The sequence below is a fragment of the Arvicanthis niloticus genome, chromosome 29 (assembly GCF_011762505.2).
Source record: "Arvicanthis niloticus isolate mArvNil1 chromosome 29, mArvNil1.pat.X, whole genome shotgun sequence".
Classification (NCBI taxonomy): Eukaryota; Metazoa; Chordata; class Mammalia; order Rodentia; family Muridae; genus Arvicanthis; species Arvicanthis niloticus.
The window spans coordinates 9093371-9112632 of NC_133437.1; the positions used below are offsets into that span (position 1 = coordinate 9093371).

General features: G+C 36.2%; 1 protein-coding gene and 1 long non-coding RNA gene across 3 annotated transcripts in view; one reads left to right on the forward strand and one right to left on the reverse strand.

Moving 5' to 3' along the window:
• The window catches only part of LOC143440363 (uncharacterized), an 85977-nt gene extending 69678 nt beyond the window's left edge, over positions 1–16299 (reverse strand). Inside the window, exons 1-2 of the long non-coding RNA XR_013108101.1 lie at positions 15715–16299; positions 15247–15307 (exon numbers count right to left, since the gene is read on the reverse strand). This is a non-coding gene — a long non-coding RNA (uncharacterized LOC143440363). The remainder of the gene's footprint in view (positions 1–15246; positions 15308–15714) is intronic.
• A 164-nt stretch (positions 16300–16463) lies between these two features.
• Positions 16464–19262, forward strand: part of Mef2c (myocyte enhancer factor 2C) — a 162293-nt gene continuing 159494 nt past the window's right edge. For both annotated transcript variants that reach the window (XM_076927084.1, XM_076927081.1), the window contains exon 1: positions 16464–16599. The gene's annotated coding sequence lies outside the window, so the exon portion shown is untranslated. The remainder of the gene's footprint in view (positions 16600–19262) is intronic.

A 19262-nucleotide genomic window follows, 5' to 3' on the forward strand; every position in this document is an offset into this window, starting at 1 on the left:
TTTATTATAATGTGATTTTTGATAATTGACTAAATCAGTGGCTCTTAAGACACCCTTGTGTCAGTCCTGCTCAGTATACACCACGCTGCCATTTGGGGAAAAGAAATACATAGTAGGAATGTTCATTTCAGACCTCGTCATGGAAGATCATATATTAATGTAATCAGGTGGTACATTTACATGCTCATTAGTAATCCATCATTAGTCCAAGTGCTCACTATTAGGAAAAAATGTACAACGAGTTATTCAGAATACCCAGAAATAGGATTTCTTATTTAAACATTCAGAATAAGCTGACTGAAATAAGTGCACACCTTGAATTTGAACTTTCAAGGCACATCACTAAAGTCAATCAGTTATGTCAGCACATTCAGCGGTAATAATCTCAATTATAAAACTCCTGCCCCTCCCTAACACCGTAGATGAGAGTAGTTTCAATATTTAAATCTTTAAATCACTGTAGCTGCACAATTTCCTGATGAATTGTATGTTTAAATTGTATGCTTTAATACAGAGCATACCACTAGAGCACATTAGTTATGCTTTCTGCCATTTAATCTTGCCAAAATCTGTTCTAGCATACTAAGGTAATTTAACTGTAATTAATCAATCAAGGAAATAAATAAAATGTTATAAATGCCAAATAGCATAACTTTAAAAAAAAAAAAAAACAACAAACTACTATCTACACATTTACTCTTAATAGACTTAGTGGTCATTCCAAAGGAAACAAGTTAAAAGTCGGATGTTATTAAATCTTTACCTGTTTGGCTGGACCTTTCTAGCTAAAATGTAAACAACTTGGAAGCCACACTTCTTTTTATAGCCCATGCTTGATACAATGACTTAATTCTCAGACATGCCCAGTGTACTGAAAGGGGAAATATTAAATAATTTAAATATCCATGGGCAACCAAAGTCTTTGTGACGTCGAAATCTACTACCTATGACACCACTCAGAATTTTCTTGGTAAAATAGTTAGACACACTTTCTTGGTATTAAACAAAAAGTTGTGTGGTTCATCAATTCTAGAGCCACTTGAGGATAAGCAAATATACTGGTAGATATATTTTCATACATTACTCCAGAAAATGATTACTTTTCATGTTTGTAATTTAACAGTGTGTTAAATATAGTTTGAAATTAAGATCTGAGAACTTGGTAATAAGTCTCAGATATAGTCAACAAGAACTTGTTAAGCACCAACTGAATAGCACACACTATGTTGGCAATTTTGAAAACTGCCAAAAGATAAAATAAAAAAACAAAAAACAAACAAACAAACAAACAAAAAAACCATGTTCTTGATTTCCAGGTCTGAACCCAGAGGCACAGGCAGAACCATCTTGCTTTAATGAGCATTACTGACTACCCTCTACTTCATTCCCACAGAAGAGCTCAAAGCAAGGATAGTCCTGGCCCTTGGCAAGAATGTAAGAATTTCAACTGCATGTATGTTAAACAAACAGTCATGACAATCATGAAAGCACTCAAAACACTTCCCATTGGAACCTCAAGGGAAAAAGTGGGCAAGGTCATGGAGAAAGCAAGTCTTATTAAGACACCTCAGGATCTCCGGAGATAGCATGTGCTACTGCATTTACTAACATCTCCACAGTAAGTTGTTTTCTCTCTGGAGAACAACTTAGTCCATTTGTTTTCATCAAATTACCTATGCTAATACAAAATGATAACTTGTGAATTAATGGCCACCCAGTAGAAGCAACAGGAAAAGTATTCCTTTTGTGGTTCTTGATAGTTAACGATTGTCATTACTAAAAGTGTCTGGGAGATAGTACAATAAACAGTAGTTTTCATTCTCACCTCCACACATGTACCACATTGTTCAAGACTACTTTGCCCTGCTAGCCAGCCAGAGTAGACCACTTGTGGCTAGTCACCACTGAAAATGTGACTAGTCTAAATTGAGCTCTGCTATAAGTGCAAAATGTATGTGGCGTTTCAGATAGTGAGTGAAATGTTTGTAAAAGAATTTCAACAAATTTATTTTGCCTATTAATCTAATAGTATTTTGATATATTGAATGAAAAACATTATATTGTAGTTCTATTAGACAGATATAGCCAGAAGACATTGCTACAGACAATAATTTTTAAGTATACATTTGTACAAAGTAATGATTATATTCAGAGCATTTGATGATATTTAAATGTGATTCTCTGATACACCACTTTATGTTATAAGTCACTCCATGCATGGTGCCACAAAGTTAAGAAGAACAAAAGCAAAATTCAAGGTAAATTGAGATCTGTAACCACACACTTGTAGGTCTACAGGAGACACCATTGCATATGTCACCCCTTTCCTCTGATCAGCAGAAAGTATGAGCTCAAAGTTCAGGCAGGTCAATTCAACTGACTTTTGGGAGGGTCTTAGCTTCCTAGTTTAGTTTGTATCTTTTTCTATCTCATTATTTGACTCTTTGCTTTGATGACATTATTATATAAAAACATATTGAAACTATTGGTGAACTGTAAATTATTGAGTGAATGAGCCTTTTGCCCAATACAGTTACTGACATGCAATGCTTCAGAGCTTAAAGAATTATTTTGTCTAAGGCCCTTCTCCATGTTACAGATGAGAGAAAAGATGGCTATTGGGCAATTCCAACATGTACATTTGGTATCACAAATGCAGATCTGACACTGCCTATAGCTGTCACCCCAAGCTAGAGTAGCACAGGAATATGCAAAGAGTATGAAGGAACTGGTTCCAGCCAAGCAAATCTAAGTCATAAGGCATCAAATAAAACAAAGATTGAAGCCACTATCAGTGATACACAGAAGTAGGCAAGTGGCAGTATTTATTAGATTTAATCTCATGATCTGATACAGCACAAAGTATAAAAAGAACATAGAGACATACAACAAGATTGAAGCTATGAATGAACAGTAGCATAAGAGTAAAAACACTGTACCTGGGACATCGTCTGCTGTACAGTTTGGATATGTTTGGAGATAATTTTGGAGCTTTCAGCCTAACAGTCTCCCCCAACATATCCAAACTATATCCAAAACAATCAATGTGTTGACCAGCCTCACAAAGGCACAGACTCACATACCATTTCCAACTCCAAAGTAGCTATAACTTGGAGAAAAGAAGATGGGGTTTCAATTCTTAGCATGCATGCTATAAGCCCATGTATTAGTGGATTTTTGAAACAAAGGGAGATAAAAAAAAATATATTATATATATATATATGCAAATAATGAAAAAGGCAATCTGTGAACCTCACAGATTAATAATGCGAGAGTTCAACACCCCACTCTCATCAATGGACAGGTCATTGAAACAGAAAATAAACAGAGACACAGTAAAACAAACAGAAGTTACAAACTAAATAAACTTAACAGATATCTACAGAATGTGTAACCCCAAACAAGAGAACATACTTTCTTCTTAGCAACTCATGGAACCTTCGCTAAAATTGATCATAAATAATAGGACACAAGACAAGACTCAACAGATACAAGAATATTGAAATAACCCCATGAGATCTATCAGATCACCACGGACTAAGGCTGAACTTAAATAGCAACAACAACAAAAAAAAAAAAAAAAAAAAAAACAAAACAGAAAACCCGCATATACATGGAAACTGAACAACTCTTTACTCAACGATAATGTGATCAGGGAAGAAAAATAAAGAAAGAAATCAAAGACTTTCTAGAATCCAATGGAAATGAAGACACAACATACCCAAACTTATGGGACTCAGTGAAAGCAGACTTAAGAGGAAAATTTATAGCACTAAGTGCCTTCATAAAGTAATTGGTGATATTCCATACAAGCAATTTAGCAGCATACCTCAGAACTCTAGAACTGAAAGAAACAAACACACCCAAGAGAAGTAGAGGCAGGAAAAAGTCAAACTCAGGATGGAAATCAACCAGTTAGAAATAAAGAAAATGATACAAAGAATCAACAAAACCAAGAGCTGGTTCTTTGAGAAAACCAACAAGATAGATAAACCCTAAGCCAAACTAACTAAAGGCCACAGAGTCAGTATGCAAATTAACAAAATCAGAAATGAAAAGGGAGACATAACAACAGAAACTGGAGAAATTAAAAAAAAAATCATCAGAACCTACTACAAAATCTTATACTAAACAAAACTGGAGAATCTAGATGAAATGGATGATTTTCTAGACAGATGCCACCTACCAAAGTTAAATCAAGAGCACGTAAACTATCTAAACAGTCCCGTAATCCCTAAGGAAATAGAAATAGTCATTTAAAAACTCCTAAACAAAAAAACCAAAAAACCAAAAAAAAAAACAAAAACAAAAAAACAAAAAACAAAAAAACAAACAAACAAACAAACCAGGGCCAGGTGGGTTTAGTACATAATTATACCAGACCTTCAAAGAAGAGAAATATTCCTCAAACTAGTCCACCAAATAGAAACATAGGGAACACTATTTAATTCATTCTATGAAGCCATCACAACTCTGATACCTAAACCACACAAGACCCAACAAAGAAAAAGAACTTCAGGCCAATTTCACTTATGAATATGAATACAAAAAATACTCAATAAAATTATTGCAAACTGAATCAAGAACACATCAAAACCATCATTCACCGTGATCTAGTAGGTTTCATTCCATGAATGCAGGGTTGGTTCAACATATGAAAATCCATTAAGAAAATACACTATATAAACAAACTCAAGGAAAAAATGTCACAAGTTCATCTCATTAGATGTTGATAAAACCTTCAACAATATACAGAATCCCTTCATATTAAAAGACTTGTAGAGATCAGGAATTCGTGGCACATATAAATAAATAAATAAATAAATAAATAAATAAATAAATAAATAAAAGCAACATATAGCAAACCAACAGCCAACATCAAGTTAAATGAAAAGAAACTAGAAGCAATTCCATTAAAGTCAGGAAAAGGACAATGTTGCCCACTCTTTCACTATCTATTCAATATAGTATTTGAAGTTCTAGAGAGAGCAATTAGACAACAAAAGGTGATAAAGGGGATACAAATTGGAAAGGAAGAATTTAAAGTATCACTATTTGCAGATGATATGATGGTGTACATAAGTGACCCCCAAAGTTCCACCATTAAATTCCTACAGCTGATAAACAACTCAGCAAAGTGGCAGGATATAAAACTAACTGAAAAATAAGTAACCTTCCTATGTACAAATAATTAACTGGGTGAGAAAGACATTAGAGAAACAATACCCTTCACAATAGCCACAAATAGTATAAAATGTCTTGGTGTTAACTCTTACCAAGCAAGTGAAAGAACTTTGAATCTCTAAAGAAAGAAATCAAAGAACACAATTTTCCCCAGACATGGAAAGAGCAATCCTCCGCTTCATATGGAAAAACAAAAAACTCTGAATAGCCAAAACAATTCACAATAATAAAAGATCTTCTGAGGGGATCACAATCCCTGACCTCAAGCTGTACCACAAAGCAATATTGATAAAGACAGCATGGTATTGGTACAGAGACAGTGGATCAATGGAAAAGAATTGAAGAACTAAAAGTAAACCCAAACACCTTTGGACACTTGATCTTTGACAAAGAAGCCAAAAGCATACAGTGGAAAAAAAGAAAGCATCTTCAATAAATGGTGCTGATCTATCAGTTTGTATGTAGAAGAATGAAGAATGGTTCATATTTATCACCTTGTATGAAGCTTAAATTCACATGGATCGAGGACCTCAACATAATACCAGGTATGCTGAATCTAATAGAAGAGAAAGTGAGAAAGAGTCTCTAATGCACTGACACAGTGAGAAAATGTCCTGAACAGAACTCCAGTGGCTCAGGCTCTAAGATCAACAATTGATAAATGGGACTTCATAAAACCGAAAAGCTTCTGTAAATTAAAAGACACCATCAATAGGACAAAATGGCAACCCACAGATTGGGGAAAAAAAACTTCACTAACCACACATCTGACAAAGGCCTGATATCCAAAATATATAAAGAAATCAGAAAGTTAACTTCCAAAAAAAGCAAATAATCCAATTAAAAATGGGGTACAGAGAAATCACAACAGAAGAATATTGACTAGCTGAGAAGCACTTAAAAAATGTTCAACATCATTAATAATCAGGGAAATGCAAATCAAAATGACTCTGAGATTCCACTTAACACCAATCAGAATGGCTAAGATCAAAAACTCAAGTGACAGAACCTGTTGGTGTGGACGTGAAGAAAGAAGAGCACTCCTCCATTGGTGGTGAGATTGCAAACTGGTACAACCACTCTGGAAATCAGTCTGGCAGTTCCTCAGAACATTGGAAAGAGTTCTACCTGAAGACCTAGCTATATCACTCCTGGGCATATACCCAAAAGATGCCCCACCATGCCATAAAAACACATGCTCCACTATGTTCATAGAAGCCTTATTTGTAAAAACCAGAAGCTGGAAACAATCCAGATGTCCCTCAACAAAGAATGGATACAGAAAAAAAATGTGGTTCATTTACATAGTGGAATACTATTCAGCTATTAAAATCAAGGGCATCATGAATTTTGAAGCAAATAAATAGAACTAGAAAATATCATCCCGAGTGAGGGAAACAAGACTCCAAAGAACATGCGCGATATTCACTCAGTGATGAGTGGATATAACCCCAAAACTACAGAATACTAATTATACAGCCCACAGACAATAAGAAGTACAACAAACAGAAAGACCCAAGTAAGGATGCTTCAATCCCAATTAGAAGGGGAAGGACATAATCACAGGAGGCAGTGGGAGGGAGGGATCTCTGTAGGAGAGGGCAGGATGAAGGGGAAAGGGAATATGATCAGGTATGGAGGGAGAAGAGAACCCCTGAGGACCAGGAGAAGGAACAGAAATATGCAGCCTCGGAGGCGGGGAGGACTATTTAGCCTCTAAATAGTACCAGAGATCCAGGAAGTGAGAGACTCTCAGGACTCAATGAGGATGACCTTTGCAAAACTGCCCAACAATGGGCAGAAGAAATTCGAAGACTCCACCTCCAGTAAACAGACAGGGCCTCAAGTGTAGGAATAGGTTCTCTAACCCACAGTCAAAATCTCTGACCCAGAATTGTTCCTGTCTAAAAGAACTGCAGGAACCAGATGGAAAAAAAAACCACTGAAGGAGAAAAGTAGTACAATGACTGATCCAAATTGGGATCCATCTAATGGGGGATGGGAGTACCAAGGCGTGACACCATTACTGATGCTATGGTGTGCTTGCAAACAGGAGCCTAGCATAGCTGTCCTCTGAGAGGGCCAACCAGCAGATACCTACACCCAACTATTAGACTGAAGTTGGGGACCCCTATAATTAAATTAGGGGAAGAATTGAAGAAGCTGAGCAAAGAACGACTCCATAGGATGGCCAGCAGTCTCAACTAACCCTGACCCCAGTGAGCTCCCAAAGACTAGCTAACAACCAGTCAGCATGCACAGGTTGTTCTGAGGCCCCTGACACATATATAGCAGAGGACTGACATGTCTGACCTCAATGGGAAAAGATTTGCTTAATCCTAGAGAGACTTATGTCCTCAGGGGAAGGGGAAGCCTCGTGTTGGGGGCGGAGCACCGTCTAGGAAGCAAGGGGAAGGAAGATAGCGATGAAGAACTGTGGGAGGGGAGACTGGGAAAAGGATGGGGCAATGGCTGGAATGTAAATAAATATAATAAATTAAAAAAAATGTTGGACCTGCTACCATGCACTATAATCTCATAGAAGACACAACATTCTGTATGGATTAATGATTAATGTGGTTTTGTAAGAAGCAGCTGTGGTCAAGAGTTAATGAATACTCAAGAGTTGGTTGTTATCAAAGAGTGGGCCAGTTCCTCCCTGTGCTCTGGCTTCCTTCCTCACATGCATGCCCTTCTTCATGCAACAGTTGTGTTTCTACTTCTTTGTCCTGTTGCCAAGATGCCAGAGGCTTGCTGTCATAATCCTTTATCCCCCCGAAATCATAAACCATACAGGCACCATTATAAGGTACATAGTCATTGGTATTTTGTTATAGCAACACAAAATGTAGACATTAGTCATCATATAAATTCTATACACTACTTCTTACCTGTTATTAGGATGCATTGTAACTGTCAACGGAGTTTTATTTGTTATAAAATTACCACTTAAAGTTCACTTTGACATAAATATAAAATACAAAGCAAATGTATATACTCTAGCTTCTGTTTCTGAAGTTAGTATCCTGCAAATATTCAAATTGAAACTTAAAACTGGTATAATCCAATAAGCAAAGCTAGCCTTCTCCAGTTGTATGTGCTCCCATTCGCACGGGTGCATGGATGTGCAGCCCTGTGTAATTTGATCATGTGCATGATTCTGAGTAACAGTTGGCCTAGGCAAACCAGGTAGCTGCATCACTGCTACTCTCATGCACTTCTAATTTCATCCCATTCTTTTTCTCCTTCCTTGCCCAGAATGACCAGTAGTATGTTCTCCACAAATATGTTTATTTCCCAAGCACTGTACTAAAGTAAAACATGTTGGTTAATACTTATTAACCTTAAAACATACCATGAATGTCTGATGTAATTAACTTAAGGATTAATAAGAAGCATTAGATTATTATTAATTGATTATTAAGTAAGTACCCCTGTGGGTCAGGGGTACTATGTTTGTCAAGCATTTGTGAGGACCCAGTTTCTATACCTCACATTGCAAAGATAAAACAAAACTTTAAAAGCACATGAATTCCAGTTATTTCCTTTGAGTGTACCCAGATTAAATGTCACACCAACTGCAAAGGGCTCCCTGTTCTTCAAGAATATCTTTTACAGGGGCCATTTCCAAGACAAATAATTAGAACTTCTTGGATTGTTGACTTATTTCAGGTTCAGAAAAGGGATGTTCACGATAACCATGTAGAATTTTATCTTTTGGAGTATTATAAAAGCTCTCTACACCTTTTGTCTGTCAAAGACAGATGAGCAAACTCAGATGAAACCAAAACTGTGACAACTTGGATGTGCAGCACCAATAGACTGAAGGTTCAGAATGACATTTAAGACACTACTCAGCATAAGAGGACACTGAGCACAGTCTACTACGTGCAGAACTGATGAATAAGGGGAGCAAAATAAAGATTTATACTGATTTTTTTTCTAAAAACTAAACCTCCAAGAAAACCCTTTTTATCCTCCTGGAAGAATTCCTCTTAATAAACTAAACAGAAGCAGAAAGAATTATATTAGTATTTTGCAAACCCTAAGGAATACATGTCCAAAAGCAATGACATCAACATCACAAAGTCAGAATAAAAGCATACTAAATGCATGGATGAAGATGTTATAAATCCCATTGCTAGGATTAATATGAGCTAATAGCGATTACAAAAAGGAATCAACAGTTTTCCTAATCTGCCCAAAACTGACAAAGTTTTCAGAACTTGAAAGGTAACACAGAGGACAAAAGAACTCATCAAATGACTTCACAGTCAAATCAGCAAATTGAGAGAATAAAGTAATCACCAGCAGCAGAAAACAAGGTTTTTCTAGCCTATAAGTAAAAATAAGTGTACACTTGAAGACTAAAGAAGAAGGGACATACCAGCCAGGTAGAAGGTGGGGGCCTTATTTGAGCTCTGTTTTAAGTAGTGGAAAAGATAAAACTCACGAGGCAGAGGCAGATGTGAAAATGAGTTAAACATATTTGAGAATAGTACAGACATAAAAACTTCTCAGGTGGAACCAAATTTTTAAATATGGCTAATTTTTATAGTTAAAAAAGGTGTTAATTGTTAAAAGGCTGCCTACCAAATTGTTAACACATGAAAATATGCTATATTTGAGATCAGCTTCAAAACACTATATGGTGGATGTAGAATGTTAAATAAAATAAAGAGACAAAATATGGGCTGACAATTGATGAAGACATGACACAGTTTACTCAAGTTCATTACATGAAATCTCTAATTGTTAGGATTCTTGGGATTGTCATAATAGAAAGGAAAAGCATTATTCCTGTGTAAATCAGCATATGACAAATTGGGGAAACAATTAAGAAATCAGAAGCCATTAGCGCAGATTTTTCTTAATGAAAACAATTAATAAGAAGGGGGTTGCAACCCCCATAGAAAGAACAACAGTATCAACCAACCAGACATCCCAGAGCTCCCAGGGACTAAACCACCAACTAAGGAATTCACATGGAGAGATTCATGGCCACATATGTAGCAGAGAATGGCCTTGTTGTCTATCAATGGGAGGAGAGGTTCTTTGTCTTGTGAAGGCTAGATGCCCCAGTGTAGGGGAATGTAAGGATGGGGAGGCGAGAGTGGGTGGGCAGATGGGAGAACACCGTCACAGAAACAGGGGATGGGGGGAATGGGATAGGGGCTTTCTAGAGGGGAAACTGGAAAAGGAGATAACATTTGAAATGTAAATAAAGAAAATATCCAATTTTAAAAAAATGGTTAAAACACAAAACAAAAACAAACAAACAAAAGAGTCTCCAGGGAAGGAGGTTTGAGGTCACGTCGAGATTCATACCTTTAATTCTTATGTTTGAAATGTATAGTGTCCCACGTTAAAGTTTTCAGAGGCCACCAAAACCAAAATAGAATATTGTACACTGATTCCCTTCAAAGAGGCCATACTTTCTCCAGAGTGAACAATTACCTCAAATAAGAATAGGTCTTTGGTGGGGAAAGAGATTAATCAATAAGGCACAGGGCTAGATTACTGAGGGCACTGAAGCCCATGCAAAGACACAATTATAAAAATTGTTTCTATAAATATGGTCCTTAGCTGTCTTTTATTTTTTTAAAACAAGACCTGGTTTATGAGAAGTCTAATAGAAAATATGCATGCCATTCAACTGTATCTTCACAACTATTATTTGTAGAAATCAATTTTCCATTCTCAACTTTCTTGACGGTTTCTTGGTCTCCCGCTCACTTTCAACTCACACATTATAGCTTTGGGATTTGACATTAGGATGAAGGATCTTTGGAAAAATTCACAAATGTATTTGAAGACGTGGGAGGTGACTTAATGGATAAAACACTTGCACAGGCAGAAAGGTCCAAAGGTCCGTTGTATTCCTTTATATGGATTTAAAGTTCAGATCTCTAGAACCAACATAAATGCCCTGAGGTGTGGCAGGCAGCCTCTTGTCATAGAAGGAGCCTGGAGGCGGTGATGGGCTCCTGGGCCACTGTTCCTGTAGACTTGCCAGAACCGTCAATCTCTTTGTGAATGATCTAGCTTACATAAGTGAAATGAAAACTCAAGGAAGGTAGCTTTGAACCTCCGTATGCATGTGCATACGCTGCATGTAAGAAGAAGTCAAAAATAAGGAGCGAAAATGTTTTCAAAATCAGTTTATTAGAAGTGTGGTTTCTTTTTATTGTTCATTTCTCCAACTTCTTGTTTTATGTAAATTGTTTTTATTTAATTATTAAATCATAATTTTTACTTTTTAACACAGGGTTATAAACACAAAAAATGCAGGATGTGGGGAAGGGGATGACACATGAGCATAGGTATTCAGGAGGAGTACAGATATCTTTCAGAACAGGGTATCAGCTGGGTGAAGGCTCAGGGGACAGGTCACTATGACTCTGTCTATGATTCACTTGTCCTTATCTAAGTTGGTACTATCTGCCAAGGCTGCTTATCTACAAGGTCGATGACTACTCAGGCTGGTAAATTTCCACAAAAGCTGCCTGTTTACAATAGCTTATGGCCATCTGCTTCAGTGTTTTCCCACAGAGACCCAAGACTTTGTGTTAGCAGGCATGTATGTCAGGCCTATTGCTGATTTTAGGCCTTCAGTGCTTATAGCAGGGCTGCCCCTGACATCTCCTCCCTTCTCCAAGTATAGAAGGGCCATGGCAGCTCTAATCTTGCCAAGGCAGGGATAGAGGCCTGACCTCCAGTAATTAAAGGGGACCTTGTAATGGCTCCGATCCTCCTGTCATTGTCCAGTGAGGCTATCATAAGTTAGCTATGGAGGACCACAATACTCAAGATGAGGTTGTTACTCTATCCAGGGTGTTCCCAAATCCCATCTCCACCCAACCTAAAAGAGGGGACTTCCGCCCCTAGACCAAGCAGAGAGGGGCCACCCAGAACCCTCTCTGCCTGGCTATTTGAATTCTTGCTTAGGCTGCGAGGCTAAGCACTGCAAGGGAATATAAATAAAAGTTAAAAATATGTTTCTAGGTTCCCTGACGGACAAGCCTGACTGCATAGGGGTTGATGTCAAAAGTATCCCCTCTCCAGGAAAAATTAGTGTGGTTTCTACAGAATCTATTTGTATTGAGGTTGGGGCGGGGGGAGTGGCTCTGGGCTTTTGTTTGAAAAGTTTCTCTTCTGATCTCATGTGCCTCAAAGGACATGATCATGTCAAATGACGTGATCTCTGAAAGGATGACTGCTAAGTATACAATTTCAAATCGTTTTATAACCCTACAAGTAGTAAGCAATCATGCAGTAAATGACAGATTGTTTTAAATCTATACAAATTTCAGATACAAAATACAAGCTTGCAATTACTTTGCATATATTAGCATTATTAATAAACAGTTGTATATCTCATTTTCACAGAATACCTGAAAGGCCATGGAGAGTTAAACCTTGCTGTGTGCTTTGGGAGCAGAATCAGCTATGGAACTAGGCAGGGAGCACCTTTGTATACTGGTTACATACTTGAAATTCTTTGCAAGGATGCGTTGCAGACATCGTAACTGAACTTCTCTAAATGTTTATCACCACGGTTTGAACTTTCACTAGAGTATCTTTCTGATATAATAGTGTTCATTATGGTCATTTTAAAATCTGCTACCCCAGGCTTACCAAGCAATATTACCCTGTCTTTCCATCAACAATATTAAAAACATTCATCTCTAGAAAATGTTATAAAGAAGTTGCACTAGAATGCTGATCTAAATATTTAAGTGGCAAATTGTTACTATATGACAGACCACGAACAGATTTTAAAAATCTGTACAAATGGGTATTTTAACTTCTGATGAAAAAAAAAAAAAAAAAAAAAACTCATCCTTGAAATTTAACCAGTCACCTGATAATATTTCTTAAAATTTAATTATTTTATCAGGGTACATTTTTCCCTTCATCCTTAATAATTTTAGTCATGGTTCCTGGTGGTTGGCATGCATTTTATATGATCTAAACCAGAACTGTGTTGCTCAATTTTGCGGCTACTAGTCATGGTGACTTCCTAATTGCAAAAAACTAAATTCAAATGTCACTTTCTCTGTTCCATAAGCACATGTGGCTGATGGTTACCATATTACAAATTGAAGATACAAAGTATTTACACTGTCACAGAACTCTATTGATTGATTGAACAGTGTTGACTCACATTAGTGCGACTACTGAGGGATAGGAAATACCAGATGTGTGTTCTTTTTCGCTGAGTCTCCTTGACTTTTGAGATATGAGTTTAGGAATATCTATACGCTGACACAAGAGTTAAAGTTACATGTACAGCATCTCAGTGCTCGTATACTTTCTCTTCTATGTTTGAGAATGAATGCTGAGCTTTCCTTCCCTCTAGAAAATAAACTATCACATCAGCAAGTGTTCACTAGGTTTATTTTGCTCAGCACCGTGATCTAGGCTAATCTTTGTCTGCCTCAACCTTTACTCAACAGTAGCCCAAGCTAATCTTACAACGGGGGGTTTTCCAGACCTTAGGCTTTGTACTTAAAATTTTGTCATTAGCACAAGTAACTAACATCTGTTTTGTATAGGTTCAGATTCTTCGGGTATCTGCAAAATTCCAGCAACTTCCTTTTTCTACCACAGATGTTTCTTAATTCTGAAAGGTAAAATTTTGTCACATATAAAGGATAAAAATGCATAAATAATATAATGATATAATGATATGATGAACTAAACACCCCTCTCAAAACTAAATGAAAATAGTGAGAAAATCTCAACCATAAGGCTAAACCAAGTGCATTTAAAGGAACTCCCAAAAGCCTTGATTTTAAAGTAGTATATCTGTATTTAGATAAGTTGTATAGCTGATCGAAGAGACAACAAATGATTCTATAATTATAATTCATTTTAGTTTTTAACTATTTTCATGAAGATTATATGAACATAATGTCATATAATAGCATGTCATACTGAAAGTGATTTTATTTTTAAAATAAACTGTTTATTTTATTTTTGGTAATTATTTTAATATAAATATAATTTTTCACAAAGTGAAACCCATATAAGGGAATATTTAGTAGAACTTTTCATTTCACTTTTTCATTTTCTTTTCAATTGTTTTAGGAATGACTTTCTCCAGAGTAACAATGTACTTATTGTTTGGGAATTAAATTTCCCCATTAGATTTCACAGCTCCTAAGAAATGAATTAGTACAGTACTTTATGTACAAAAGTGTTTGTGAAGAAAGAGAGGAAGGTGAGGAGAAAGATAAGAGGCAGAGGAAGAACAGGGAAAGAGAGAAGAGAAGAAGGGAAAGAGCAAAAGAGATAGAAGGGAGGGAGAGGAAGGGAGGAAAGGAGGTAAGAAGGGAGAGAGACAGAGAGGGAGGAAGAAAGGGAAGGAGAGAATGAATGAGGGAAGAAGAAGGAGGGATGGAAGGAGAGAGGGAGGGAAGGAGGGAGGAAAGGAGGGAAGGAAAGAGAATGGCAAGAAGGGAGGGAGAGAAGGAGGGGGGAATAAGGGAGGGAAGTAGAAATATACTAACTTCCTGCTATTTCCCCAAATACAAAGTTAGGTCTTGGTAATGGCACTTACTTTCAGGAGTCTTTGCTGCAGTAAAACATAAGCTCATTTCATTCACTCGCTCACTCCTCAAGCAAGACTGAAGCCAACTAAACAGTAACATTCATCAATGAAGTGTTACCATAAACTTTTCTCATTTTTAAAATTTAAGAATGTTTCACTACACTTAGGTAACTGCTCCTGACACCAGGCCTTTGAAAAGTGCCTTAACAAACACTGGGGGGGGTCACACAGAAGTTTGAAACTCAGTTCATTAAGATTTGTGAGTAGCTGTTTTGTACATAAGAATGAGAACTGATGGAGAGGTCGGGACTAAACACATCATTTTATGAAATATGAGGAAACCTAAGGTTTTGTTATGACGCACATAACAAAGACCTGTTTCTTTTTTAGCATGCTCCTAAAAAGTCCCACCCGTATAATTATTAAATAAAAACACTCACTTATTCAGTACTCAGCTAGCTTTTAAACTCTGAATAAGAGAAGTACACAGTGAGAGAGGTACTTACATGGTTTCCCTGGATACTGGGTGATGCCATTCAGGTCTATGTTTTATCTGAAAGTGGAGCCCTGCAGAGAAATGAGGCTTGTTGAGTGGCTGTTTAGACATAGTAAGTAAATAGGAACCTTGTTTATTCTACAAAGCATTTTTATTTTGACCCAGTTTCTTTCTCTCATCACACCCAAGCATTGTAAACAGCAATAGTATGAGAGAAGAAATACTTTTCCCAACTCCCGTTAACTCCACTTAAGAAATCATGGTTGTCAAAGTGGAATCTCACAAGGCTTTGTCCTAACATATTCCTCCTTAGCACAGTTTCTAGAGTTAGACTGTTAAATTTGCGCCAGATACATCAATGAACACCGCCTGCCTGTCTCTCTCTCTTTTTTTTTTTTTTTCCTTCCAACTAAATTTACTTAACTAAAAAGGAAATCAGTCTAAAACTTCACCTGTTAATGAATGTCAATGTCCTTACCTTAACCAGTCATTAAGGACCACCAGTGATCGTCAGGGTCACACATCAAGGGTCTCCACGGACGTGAGTTTCCATTTTAAATGGTACAGTGGCATCGTGGATTCTCAATAGTTTAAGCGCCATGACCATCCAGTTTTGACACCAAGTCTCCTAGAGTTACAAGGTTTCTAATTTGGGAGCATGATTAATCCCTCCTATGTGATAAGTTTTAACCTTCTAATATTTCTTTGGATTGAAAAAAAGCAAATGAGCTGAGGCAACTAACGACAGTGCTTAGCAGATTTTAATAACCTGGGATGGAGCAAGTGTGTGCTATGTTTCCATTAAAAAGTTTCCAGCCACAATTAATTGAACAAAAACTTGTCTTGTTCCAAGATTATTCTTGGAAATGTAATTTTAAAGCCTGTGTGAAATGAGGAAACTTAACTTTTTTTTATACCATATGAAAGCAATTTCATTTTTTTTTAGGAATGATTTTGGATAGACTTCCGATTGGATATTTTCCATTGGAACTAACAGTGTAGAGCCTTTGGGGTGGGGGAGAGCAGTTCTGTGTTCTTTTGCCAGCACTGACAAAGGTCCGGTTGTCAATGATACCTTTACAGCTAAATTTACCCCAGAGTGACATGAACAGGTGCACCTCGGCCTGCCAGACACTTGTGCAGAGGGATCACGCATCTCACCGCTTGACGATCAAGGGGGCAAAGCCTTGGTCTTCATAGAAAAGGAGAGGAGGCGAGCGCAGCCCAAACTGGGGGGTTTCTCTTCAAAGCCAGCTGGTCTGGCTTTATTCTACAGGAATTTTTTTACCTGTCAGAGTTTGGACAACAAAGCCCTCAGCAGGTGCTGACGGGAACAACTTCCTGGAGAAGCAGAAAGGCACTGGTGAGTTTCAATTGCCAAAAAATGTGTACTTTTTTTTAATCTCTAAAAGTTGATTTCGTTATCTTAGAGGAGACACTGCTAGGGTACCTCTGTTCACAAAGCTGATGAGAGAGGTGGAAACGGAGCCAACTTACTCAACAGTGGGGTTGCTAGGTGCACAAAACAGAGCCAGCAACACTTGACGGGTTTTGAGATTATAAAAGGAGCATTTTGTAAAAAAAAAAAATATTTGTAGTTTTAATATTACTTTCTGACTACTATTTTAAATGTGTGAGAATAATGAGTTCATCACACACATTACATGAGACTACACAATAGCATTTTGGTTTCATTTTAAGCTCGTTCTAATCTGAATAAATGTGATTTTTTCCAATGAATTTACAAAATTAACTTGTGAAATGGTACATGCTTTTCTCAAAAATTCCATGTGCTATTAAGAGTGTGTACATTATAAGAAGATGATTTAAAATACAAAGTTAATTTTATTTAATGTGTATTTAAAACATCTAAGTGAACAGAGTAATTAATAATTAAAAGGAACAACATTTTCTCATTATTTTACAGGTATTTTTTAAAGACTAAAATCTTTAGAATAGATGATCAAAGAAATAATAAAGCATGTTTTTGTATCATTTATTTCCAAAATTAGTACATTTACATATTTTGGTATTTTTTTTATTTTGTGAATTCAAAAGTTGGGTAAAAATATTTTTTTTTCAGAACAGAATTTTAATTAATGCAAAAGAAGGAAAAATGAGACCACATGTTAGGACATATTTTTAAAAACTGATTCTATTTCCAGGACTCATTCTTTTAACTATGCTTCACAGCATTTCTCTACAAATTGTTGTGTTATAGCAAATTGAAAACATTTATTTAAGCAAGGAAGCAGCTCAAAGCTAGAGACTATACATAGCAAACATATGAAACCATTTTCATAAGTAAATTCCATATTCACAAGCAACATGGGCTAATGAATGTAAAAGACACAACAGCATACATTGATCAAGAATGCTATAAATTATTATGCATTAAAATCAATTTTCTGGGCTGTGGGGGGTAGGATTGGTACTTAAGAAGAGAAAAGCTTCTACAAAAATAAATGACTAAGACTATGAAGCAAATGTTTTACTCTGATGGCGCCATAAATAATTTCCAATCTGCATGTTTAATACATATTTGTAAAGTGGGGGAAAATATAAAATTTGACTTTTGTTAATGACCATCTTATCTAAAGTATTTTTAAATTAAGTGTGGTTTGGACAAAATATAAACTTAGACAGACTTAATTTTCCTTTGAAAAATATGAAAAAAATATTTTTAAATGACCAAAAATGGTCTCTCCAGACCAAAATCTAGCACTCAAAATAGTAGTCTCTTCTACAAGCATTTCTGAAATACGTATTTTTTAGATCACTGAAACTCCAATTTACTTTTTATTATAAAGGATGGCATGTATAATGTTCTTCAGATTATCAAACATTTACTTACAGGCATAATGGTTTATACTGCTCTCTTCATGAATGCTTTGTCAGACTTGTTGATTCTGAGACAGGCATCACTAGATCTACCAAATTTATAAAACTGTTCCTCTCTTAAAGAATGAGACATGGGAAGCAAGATAATTTTTCTGGTTTCCTAAGTCCCATGTTTTTAAAGAACTAGCACACTTGCTTTTGGAGATGAAAACTGTTTATCACAAATCATAAGCTCTTGGGTCTGCTTTAGAACTACACTTATTGTTTTCATGCGTATTAGTGTTGGCTAAATTTATCATACTCTAATTAATAAACACTGAAGCAGTAATAAAGCAACATAACTTCTGCCAAACTATTGGTTATGAGTGTCAAATTTTTATGGATAGTGGAACCTATTTTAAAATGTTAGGTAGAGTCTATTATACAAAATATCTAAAAATTTATCATTTTCATTGTGTCAGAAATTCAGACTTGGTCTGAAAATTCCACATTTTCTTTGAATTATCAGAAGCCTTAATTCCCTGTCGCCACACAATGATATGTTTGTCCTTTCTACTAAATCTTTAACACTAGGTCACAAAATACCCACTCCAACTCTTTCAGTGTATACGAACTGGTTCCTTTAATAAGTCTTAGTGAAAAATCTCAGTTTAAAATGACAGTGAGTCAGACATGCCCTATACATTTAAAAGATTATTTGAAATATATCTTCATAACATAATTATTCTGGTAGTGGAAAATTAATTATTCTCCTGATTCAGAGAGCCACTTGAAAGATTTTTTTTGTTCATTTTCTGTATTCATAAGAAAGCTGTTGATTCTTCTGGTAATTAACAATTATTATTGAACTGCACAGTGACTAACCATCTATTCAATCTAAAGCAACAGTGTTTCCATGTAAAATAGTTTATTTGTAAGTATTTAAAGAAACAAAAATATTTTGGCAGCTTTATATGTACCTCCTCATTGACCAGACACCTGACTGACAACTGTCATCTGTCCACGGGCCAGATGTAACTTAATAAAGATAAAAATTGCTTATTACTCACCCCTGTTGATAATACCTGGTGCCAGTAAGTTTATAAATCAGAGTATCTAGATTATGGACAAGACAAATAAAAGGGGAACCATGGCTTTTGCCTGGCACTCCCCCTCCATCATGGACTTATTTTCCATTCCTTTTTT